The sequence below is a fragment of the Triticum dicoccoides genome, chromosome 3B, assembly GCF_002162155.2.
Source record: "Triticum dicoccoides isolate Atlit2015 ecotype Zavitan chromosome 3B, WEW_v2.0, whole genome shotgun sequence".
Lineage (NCBI taxonomy): Eukaryota > Viridiplantae > Streptophyta > Magnoliopsida > Poales > Poaceae > Triticum > Triticum dicoccoides.
In genome coordinates, this window is record NC_041385.1 from 328,027,478 (window position 1) to 328,038,052 (window position 10,575).

The following is a 10,575-nucleotide window of genomic DNA, read 5'->3' on the forward strand; positions in this document are numbered from 1 at the left end:
CTGATTTTGTTGAGGTTGGCCTCTATCCCCCATTGGGATACAAAGAAACCAAGGAGCTTGCCGGAGGGGACACCAAACACACACTTCTCAGGGTTTAGCTTCAAATTGATCGTGTGCAATTTTGCAAAGGTCTCTTCCAAGTATTGAATGAGTGTCAATTTGTCCTTAGTCTTGACCACTATATCATCCATATAAGCTTCTACATTCCTATGCAACTGGGGTTTGAAACCAACTTGTACTTTCCTTGCAAAAGTAGATATGGCGCTCTTTAACCCGAAAGGTATGAACGCGGTCTTCTCTTCATCTTCTTTGGCCATAAATATCTGATGGTACCCAGGGTACGCATCCAAGAAGGATAGAAAATCACATCTGGAAGTGGAATCAACAATTTCATAAATGCACTGCAGGGGGAAAGGGTCTTTCGGAAAGGCTTTGCTGAAGTCCGTGAAATCAATGAAGATCCTCCATTTCCCGTTTGCCTTGCGCACTACCACTGAATTCGCTAACCAAGTTGGATGCAGCACCCCTCGGACTAAACCAGCTACTTCATGTTTCTTGATTTCCTCGGCAGTAAACTGCTACCGTTCTAAAGCTTGCTTTCTGACCTTCTGCTTGATGGGCTAAGCATCAGGACAAACAACAATGTGGTGCTTGATTACCTCCTTGGTAACACTGGGGATGTTAGATGGTTGCCAATCAAACACATCGACATTCGCCTGCAGGAAGGCAATGAGCGTGCTTTCTTATTTGTCATCAAGAGTGGCGCTGATGGTGGATATACCGTCAGCGCCATCTTGCCTTGCCATAACTCTCTTCACAGCAGGTGAAGAAACCTTGCCTCTCTTGCTAGTGGAACTCTCCGGCAGGTCATCAATAGGCGTAGCGCAGTCCGGAGAGCCACGCTTCCCGAAGTCAATGCCGACATCTCTGCTAGCCTTCTTCCCCTTCTTTGTTTCCTTGATGGGAGCTGGGGCGCCAGCTGCCTCAACTGCTACTGCATCCCGATACATCTTGTCTACACATATGATTACATCTTTCTTATCTGACGAGATGGAAATGATGCCCATTGGCCCTGGCATCTTCAAGGTGTTGTATGCATAGTGCAATGCTGCCATGAACTTTGCCAGAGCTGGATGACCAAGAATCCAATTGTAAGGCAAAGGAAGCTCAACAACGTCAAACATGACCCTCTCGGTCCGGTAGTTCAGTCCCCCGCAAAATGTCGTAGGCAGTGTGATCTTCCCTTTTGGTCGGCTCCTGCAGGGGTTGATTCCTTGGAATGTGCTCATGGCCTTGAGTTCTTCATTAGGAATCTGTAGCTTTCCAACCACCTTAGGGTTGATCAAATTCAGCCCAACCCCGCCGTCAACTAGCATCTTTGTTACCTTGATATTGTGGATCGTTGGAGATACCAACAATGGCAAACACCCTACCGCAGTGGTGCAGTCAGGGTGATCCTCTTCGTCAAAGATGATAGGCATGCGGGACCATTTAAGTGGCCTCTGGGAATCCGTAGTTGGCTCCACGGCATTGACTTCATGCGCCCATTGTTTGAGTTGCCGATGAGAGGAGAGCAAGGACGCACCCCCATCAATGCACATGGCTTCAGCTGCTTTCTGGAATTCTTGTTCACTGGTTTCTTCTTCTTCCTCTTCATCACTCCCATCATCTCCTTCTTTCTTCTCGCGGCCTCTAGCGGGCTTTTCCTTTTGCTATGGGGCCTTGCCTCGATGACCTCCTCTACTACCACGACCCTTCCTGCCAGCACCCTCTTGGCCTCACTCCCAGTCACAGTTCTCATATTTAACCTTTTGCTTCTTAACAAGCTGCTCAACTTGATGACACTCTTTGAGATCATGGCCCTTGGTGCAGTTGATTTTGCAGTACAGCCCATCAGATTGCCCGTCTTTCTCTGCTGCCACGGCCTCCTAGCAATCAGCGCATGTGGCAGCTCCCTTGCCGGGGACCTCGGTCTTAGTCTTCTTACTGGCACTAGGATCACCAAAGCTCTCAATAGCCAACACTCCCTTCTCCCTGTACTTCCTATTGCGCCTTCGGTTCCTCCCCTTTGGGTTGATGGCACCGTCGTCGTCATAGTCATCTGAATCGATTTCAATGCCAGCCTCCTCTCCGGGCAATCGTCTCCCTTCTTCAGCCTGAGCATGCTTATCCGCGTGGGTGTACAGTTTGTTGAAGGTCTTGGGAAGCTAAACATTCATCTTGGCCCGCATCCTTCTGCTTCGCACGTTCGAATGAAATGCAACAATACAGCTACTAGGAGTATTTCCGGAATGTTACAGTGCACTCGACTGAACCTCTGTATATACTTACACAGATCCTCACCTTCCTTCTGGGGAAGGACCTGCAGATCACTGGGCTGTCCAGGCTCTTGGTGTCTACCTGTGAAGGCGCCAACGAACTCATTGCACAAGTCTGCCCATGATGAAATGGAGTTTTCCGACAAGTGCATCAACCATGATCTCACATTTGGCTTAAGTGCCAAAGGGAAATAGTTGGCGAATAGCTTCTCATCTCTACCTCCGGCAGCTTGAACATCAATTGTATATATGCCCAAAAAATCTGCGGGGTTTAACTTTCCGTCATACTTTTCTGGCAGTCCAGGCTTCAAGACTCAGGCAGATGGCCAACGGACCTGTCATAGCTCATGAGCGAAGAAAGGGCACCTAACCTTGAAAGGCAAGTACCTGCTATCATTGGGCGCGGTCTCGTCATCGTCTGGGCCATTGTGCCTTTCGGACTGACGGCGTGCCTCACTACTAGGGAAAACCTTATACACAAGAGCTTACCAGTAGCGCTTTTTAGAGGGCAGTGCTGCACTATTTAGCAGTAGCGCTTGGGTAGAAAGAGCGCTGCTACTATGCATATAGTAGTAGCGTTGTAGTTGTAAAACATGCTACTACTATAGTTGCTAGACCGTTGCTGGCAGGCTAGGTATACTAGTAGCGCTCATACGTGAAAAGCGCTACTTCTATTGTACTTAGCAATAGCGCTTTGCTCCAACTAGCGCTACTACTAAATTCAATCCCCTCCTATGACCAAAGTTTAGTCCCACCTCGCTCCACGAACAGAATGTTTACCACCTTAAATATGGTGCTTCTCAAACTATCACAACCACTTGTTCTTCATTGTACTCTATGTGTAGGATCTGTGGCAATATGAATCTTCGCCGGTTCCTAAACCAGCGAAGATTCATACTGAAAATTTAGATTCTAGACAAAAAGATCAATGATGACCAATGCTTTTTTTTTAATTTGATGCTTTTTTACAAGCTAATGATCATAGCCTTAGTAGTAGCGTTGGTTCCACAAAAACGCTACTACTAATGATTGTAGCAGTAGCGCTTGTTCCCTCAAAGCGCTAATGCTAAGGAGCTTAGCAGTAGTGGTTGTTGCGAACCGACGCTACTACTATGGGGCACCTTATCCACACCCCGGCCCGCCGCACGTCGTCGCCCCCATCGCCCCCAAGGTATGTGCCTCCCTCCCTCTAATGAGGACATCAATACCATTGTTACACCCACGGCCCCTGCTACTATACATACTGGACCAATTACTAGAGCTCGCGCATGCATATTAAATTAACAAGTACTTCGTTTCTTGGTAATGATTTTAATGTTCATTAGAATATGATGTTGCCTAAATTGGATACATTTGTTTTGCTTACAAATGAAGGGCCTAGCTTGGAGAAGGATGAACATTGGAGCAAGAACAAGCATGGAGATGATGGCATCCGCAAGGGAAGCAAGAACGGAGTTTCAAATGATGATTTTAGGACTTTGAAGCCACCGTAATGAGTGCATGAAGGATTGGACAAAATATACAAGATGCCACTTCACAAATTTTGTCCAGAGACTATTATAGGTGTTGTGTCACCTTACTATTGGGTCAAGCCCATGTAATTTTGAAATACATAAGTATAGGCTGTTTTTAGGGTCCGTGTGTGTGGGAAAACAAAGTTAGGGTTGGCTTCGGACCCCTCCTACAAGGGGTCATGAAATTCCCCCCTACTCCTCCATATATGCAACCCTTAGGGCGTCGTTTAGACTGTGGGTTTTCTTTATATTAAAAGTTCTCGATAGCTACACCTTCGCGTACTTCGTTTGTGTTCAACGACCAGGCGAAGATGTCATAGAACCCCACCTTGATCAATAAAGCTTTCCTCTTTTATTCGCAATATCCTGATTACAATTTCAGTTTCTTGCTTGTTCTTTGTTTGCTTGCAAAAAATAGACCCTCGTGGTCAGATTGATCGTGCTCCGACATGGTCTATAACCTCTCGGAGTTGGTTTAGCGATTGATAAGGCCCGACGTCCTCGCACGTTCGTAGTCGGGTCGTCAAAGTCTACTCCATCAAAAATGATAGCCACCATCTCATCGAAAGATGGGACAACTTTGCCTCTATCAAGTGGTATCATTTTTCCATGTTGCTCGGTGAGATTTTATAGTTTTTCATAGTTTAGGGTTGTTCTTGATGCCTACAGTCCACGAAAAAGCCAAAAAATAGGTATAGTAATATTATCCAAACCAGTCCGAGCCATGCATAACCTTTTATGTATTTGCTTTGTTGAATTTGCGGTTGCATCGTCGTGTCTAGTTTCTGGTCTTAGCATCTAGTCTTTTAGAGTTTCGAGTTCTGTTCACTGGTTTTCACGCCGCCACCGCACCTTCATCATCCACTGCCATATACCACCACCACACCAGATTCATCATCCGCTGCCATATACCACCACCACACCACATACATCGCCGCTGCCATATACCACATTATATCCGCCAGCAATCTGAGTCCATATATACCACGTCACCAATCCGAGTCTACATATACCACTGTCTGTCCATCACCAATCTGAGTCCATATATACCACCGCATGTCCATCACCAATCCGGGTTCTTTTCATATTATATTAGTTTTCGAGATCCATCTAATTTTAGTTTTGTGTTTCCTTGGTTGAGTAGGTTTCGGCAAAAAAAAATTGTCTGGAGACCCCTGGGCAGTTTAGATTAAAAGTTTGCCATAGCTGCAACTTTGTGTACTTTGTTTGTGTTCAACGACCAGAGCAAGACGTCACAGAACCCCACCTTAATTAATAAAGGTTTCCTCTTAAATTCGCAATATCCAGATTGCAATCTCAGTTTTTGGCTTGTTCTTCGTTTTCTCGCTGGACATAGACCCTCGTGGTCAGGTTGATGGTGCTCCGACGTGTTCAATAACCCCTCGGAAGCTGGTTTAGTGATTGCTAAGGCGAGACGTCTTCACACGTTCATAGTCGGATCGTCAAAGACGACTCCCACAAAAAATGATAGCTATCTCATCGAAACTGTCTGCGTTCTGGGAACGGGGGTCTCCAGACTTGCCTGCCTGCGGCATGGCTCAAGTGGTGGCCCAGTACGGCCCATCTCCATCAACACAAGACTCAAGACCCTCGCGAGGGGCCAACCCTCGCGGGGCGGACAACACAAGACTTCTTCAGGAACGGCCTCGACGGGCAGGCTCGCGAGGAGGCGGAGAGATCAAGGCAAGGTACCTCGCGAGGTGCTCGTGACGCAAGCCATGAAGATCGGGACCATGCGGGCGCCAGGCGGGCGCCGGCCTGTGCAGTGTCCTTGTTTCCTCTTTGGTGCAAAGGGGGCAAGCACATGCGTGGAGTACCGAGGCATCAGGCAAAGGTTACCATTTCAGTGCAACAAGACCAAGACCAGTGGAGCGGCAGGATGGAGGTCACTGTGGAGCCCAGGACGGCGTCATCGCCAGTGCCTTTGGCAGCCGAAGACCAACTTTAGTCAGGATAACTTGTACTAGATGTTCCCCTTCGAAATGGACGTTGTTGGCGCCCTTCCTTCTCAATATTTGGGAAGAGGCCCAGGGCCTCTATATATAGGGATAACCACCACATAATAGGGGCATCTGGTTCGACATCCAAGAGGCGATCGAACTCACCCAAGCAGTTCATCACACCAGCTCAAGAACACCTCTCGCGAGGCTGTTCTTCCCTTGTACTGTTCATCATCAGCCCCTGAGCCAATCCACCACACCACACACTGGAGTAGGGTATTACACCACATCGGTGGACCTAACCAGTATAAATCTCGTGCCCCTTGTGCTGTTCAGGCGATCGGACGTAGATCGGTAGGGGAAAGATCTTCGTGCGCACCCCAGAGTTCGAACCTTAAGGGTCTGCCGGAACTCAACATCCGATATTTGGCGCGCCAGGTAGGGGTGCGCCGAAATCTTTCTTCCGCTGTTTCACGTTCGATCTTCCGTCATGTCCATGGCTGATGCTCGTCGGGCTCACGCTGAGCGTCGGGCTGCTCTCGCCGCCCACGTCGCCCAGACGGCTCCCGTCGGTTGGTGTCCCCGTCGTTCCCCATCGCCTGCCGCCAACGCCGCCACCGGCCCGGCGGGGAACGAGCAGCAGGCCTCGTCGCTGCATCCTTCGGTGCGGCGGGAAGGCCGCACCGCCACCCCGTCACTGACTCCAGCTGGTTCGTCGTCCCACGCCAGTCGCGCCCCCACGGACGCGCACGCCGCATTGCTCTTGGCGCGTGAGCTCCTGCACTACCGTCCCATCGACGACCTCTACGAGGAGTGGCTCGCTCGCATCACCGAGCTCGTCAGCGGCGCAGGGGTCTCCCCTGCACCGTCCCTCTCGCTGCCTCGCCCTCCGTCCTGCACGGGAGGCGCAGATCAGGAGGCGCCTCCGCCACCTCCTCCCCAAAACGGCGTCTTGGCTCCAAGGCGTGCGGCCCCAGGACGAGATCCACCGCGTCCGGCGCCCACGCGACAAGAAAGGAGCTTCCAAGAATTCCCTCATCCCCAAGAAGGTGCACGCGTGCTCCCGGCACCGGCGCGCCAAGACCGCATCCCTGCGCCAGCACGTCAAGACCCCACGCTGCTCCAGGTAGCGGCACGCGGGAATCTCCAGGAGCAAGCCCCGCATCAGCAAAGAGCTCTGGTGGTCACTGCAGGCTGTCGCGCCTTCATCACCGAGCTATGCAGTGTCGCCTGGCCGGGCAAGTTCAAGCCTGACCTGCCTCCTCGCTACGACGGCACTGCAGACCCCGCGGAGTTCCTACAGCACTATGAGCTAGGGATCGAAGCCTCCAACGGAGATGAAAAGGTCATGGCGAACAGGTTTCCCATGGCACTCAAGGACGGCGCCCGCACCTGGCTCCTGAACCTGGCCGCTGGCACGATATCCTCCTGGGACGAGATGTGCACTTGCTTCATCGCCAACTTCCAGGGCACGCGCGACCGTCCGCTGGCCGTGGGTGACCTGCGCTGCATCAAGCAGCAGCCTGGAGAGACCTTGCAGAAGTACATCCAGCGCTTCAACAACGCTCGCCTCAAGATTCCCAGGGTGACCGAGGAGGCCATCATCTCAGCGTTCTCTGATGGCGTCCCTGACGTCAAGATGAAGGAGGAGCTGGCAATCCACGAAGATCTGTGTACGTCTCTGGAGCTGTTCAACCTGGCGACCAAGTGCGCAAGGGCTGAGGAGGGACGCCTCTCTCTTCTCGAGCTCCCAGCAGCAGACCCAGAAGAGAAGAAAGCCAAGGCCAAGGATGTGAAGCACAAGGGGGCAGCTGTGCTCGCAGCAGAGCCGGACACAAAGCGCGGCAGGGACCAGCCGGAGTTGTCCAAGGGCAACCAGTATTGTGTGTACCACGATATCCATACCCACAACACCAACGAATGCCAAGAGCTCAGGGCCGTGCGAGAAGGCCGAGTCGGTCGACACCCCGAGCGCAACGATCGGGGCTATGGCCGAGGCGGAGCAAGAGGTGGAGGACGATGGGAGGACTATGGCCCTCGCCAAGATTGGCGTGACCGGCCTCGCGAGGACTGCTGGCAGGACCAGCCTCGCGAGGGATCTTGGAGATATCAGCCTCGTGAGGATCACCCGCAAGGTAACGCAGGACTTCCTCCTCTGCCACCACCACCAAGAAGGAATGAGGACCATCATCAGGACGAGGGGGCTGGGGGCTTCCAGGAGCCGCGTGCAATCGCTTGCATCTTGGGCGGTGCTCAGGCCCCAGACTCTCAGCACATCTTCAAGCAGTTTGCTCATGAGGTGAATGCAGTCCTTCCCAAGCTTGAGGCCACGCGCCCTCTCAGGTGGTCCGCGTGTGCCATCACGTTCAGCTCCACGGATCAGCTCAAGTGCGCGGCAATGGCCGGTGTCCTCCCGATGCTCTGCTCCCCAGTCATCAGCAATGTGCAAGTTACCAGGACCCTCATCAATGGCGGGGCAGGGCTCAATGTCCTGTCCGTTGAGACATTCAACAATCTTCAAGTGCCATACGATCAGCTTCAGCCAACCCAGCCCTTCTCAGGAGTCACTGATGGTTCCACTGTCCCGATAGGGCAGGTCCGCCTCCCCATCACCTTTGGACAGCACAACAACTACCGCACCGAGCTCATTGACTTCAACATCGCCCACATTCGCCTGCCATACAATGCCATCCTCGGGTATCCAGCCCTGGCCAAAGTTCTTGGCGGTGACTCACCATGGCTACAACGTCCTCAAGATGCTAGGAAGTGGCGGGGTCATCACGGTCCCCTGTGAAGAGAAGGATGTGGTGTGCTCCCTCGAGCGCGCCTTCCAAGACGCGTCAATCGAGGACCCAGATAGCAAGAATGGAAACCTTCCTGAAGCGGCTCCCAAGAAGAAGAAGACATCACCTGGCTCAAGGCATCATGAGGCAGGCGCCTCCGGATGCACCACATCCGGACATGCGCCAATCCAAGGGGCGCCACCCTCCGTCCCATAGGGAGGCGCGCCCGGTGCCCTCCTCGGGCAAGGCTCGGGGGCTCTTTCCTGGGGAGCCACTGACTTTGCCAAGGTCAAGAGGGAGGCGCTTGGGCACCACTTGGAGGCGTGCTTCACGGCACGTTTCCCTCAAGAAGGTGTGAGGCAAGGAGGGCCCAACCCTCAGGAGTTCATCACCAAGGTCGCTCAGGAGTTGCAGGAATTGAGAGTCATGCGCGGCAACCACCGCCTGCCCAGCGTAGCTCCCCATCCAGGTAAGGATGGCAGGCTGCGCACCTGCATCGACTACCCAGGGCTCAATCGAGTCACGTCTCAGGAGTGCTTCTGGCCTTCGCGCATGGGGCGTTGCGCGGGTCCACCGCATAGCTACGTTCGCATGCCCTTCGGCCTGCCGAACGCGGCTACAGCCCACCAGCGCCTGATGAGAAGCATTCTGGAAGCTCAGGTGGCCAAGCATCGTGCGCTCCTGGAGGAAATGGATATGGACCTCGCCAAGCCGCCCGAGCCTCCTGAGCCTCCTGAGGCTCGGGGCCCCGAGGGCTCATGAGGATTGGCTTCTTCGCCTCACGTCGCCAGCTGCTCCGACACTCGCTTTGCAATGGTATCAGGTGACTTCTTTCAAGTTTCATTTCAGCCGGGAGCGCCCTCAGGGCTGCATCATTCCCAGGCCGCATGGGTCTGTCCCCGCGGCATGTATCCGTTTTGCTTTCATCTTCAGCTTACCTTATTGGGGGCGCCCCTCGAGCTGCATCATCCCCAAGTCGCTTGGGCCTGACCCAACGACGATTTCCTTTCTCTGCATCTATCTAAGTTGATTTTCTTCTTCATGCTTAACTTGCTCAAGATAATCGCCTGCTCGATTGACACCTACCTTTGGAGCCGCTCACTCTGGCATGGCGCTTGCGCATGGGTCCGTCCCTGCAACGTCGACAAATCTGAGTAGTCGAGCTCTGGCCACGGCAGCCCCGCATAGCGCTACCTCACTAGGCCCTCGGTGCCGCAATCACTCCCTCGGAGCAACCAATGGCTGGTTGGCAACCATAATGGCAGTCCTTGTTTTCCTTGTGTTGGTATACATGATCCACGTAAGGAGTAGCATGGGGGCGTTGCGAGCTCCCTCTCCCTATCTCTCGTACGATCCGCTCGCGTGTTAAAAGGGGGCACGTGAGAATCGACTCATGGGCTCTTACTGGCTCTCTAGCCCTCACCCCTGGCCTTGACCCACGGCATCGCGACCTGTCATACCAGCGGCGGCTGAGCTCGCTCGAGGGCCGGGACCTGAGGACGTAGAGCATGAAGGAAAGTGCGGGGAAGAGGGGAGAAGCTCACGAGGGCCGACCCAGCAACACCCCAGCTGCCGGCACGTGGGCCAGGCACCTCGCCAAAGAACGACTCCAAGTTCACGAGATAAGTCACGCCCCTGCAGAAGCTAAACCAACGCAACGCCAAACTCACGCCTAGTGCGGCTCTGTCACGGCGGCACTGCCTTCATTTCTCGCCCAGCGGAGGCTGCTTGAGCACTAAAGGGGACCTCCTGAGCATCGCGGCTCAGGGGCTCTTACTGGACCTTGGGCCGCTCACCTCCTGGCCTTGACCACGGCATCGCGACCTAGCATACCAGTGATGGATGAAGCCTGCCTGGGGACCAGGACCTGTCAACGTAGAGCACCAAGCCCTCATGAGGAAAGAAAGGGGGAGCCGAGCCGGGACAGGACACGCATCTTGCATTGATTCATAATAAGGATATAATATTCACAAAAGACATGGCATGCGCCTTACATACC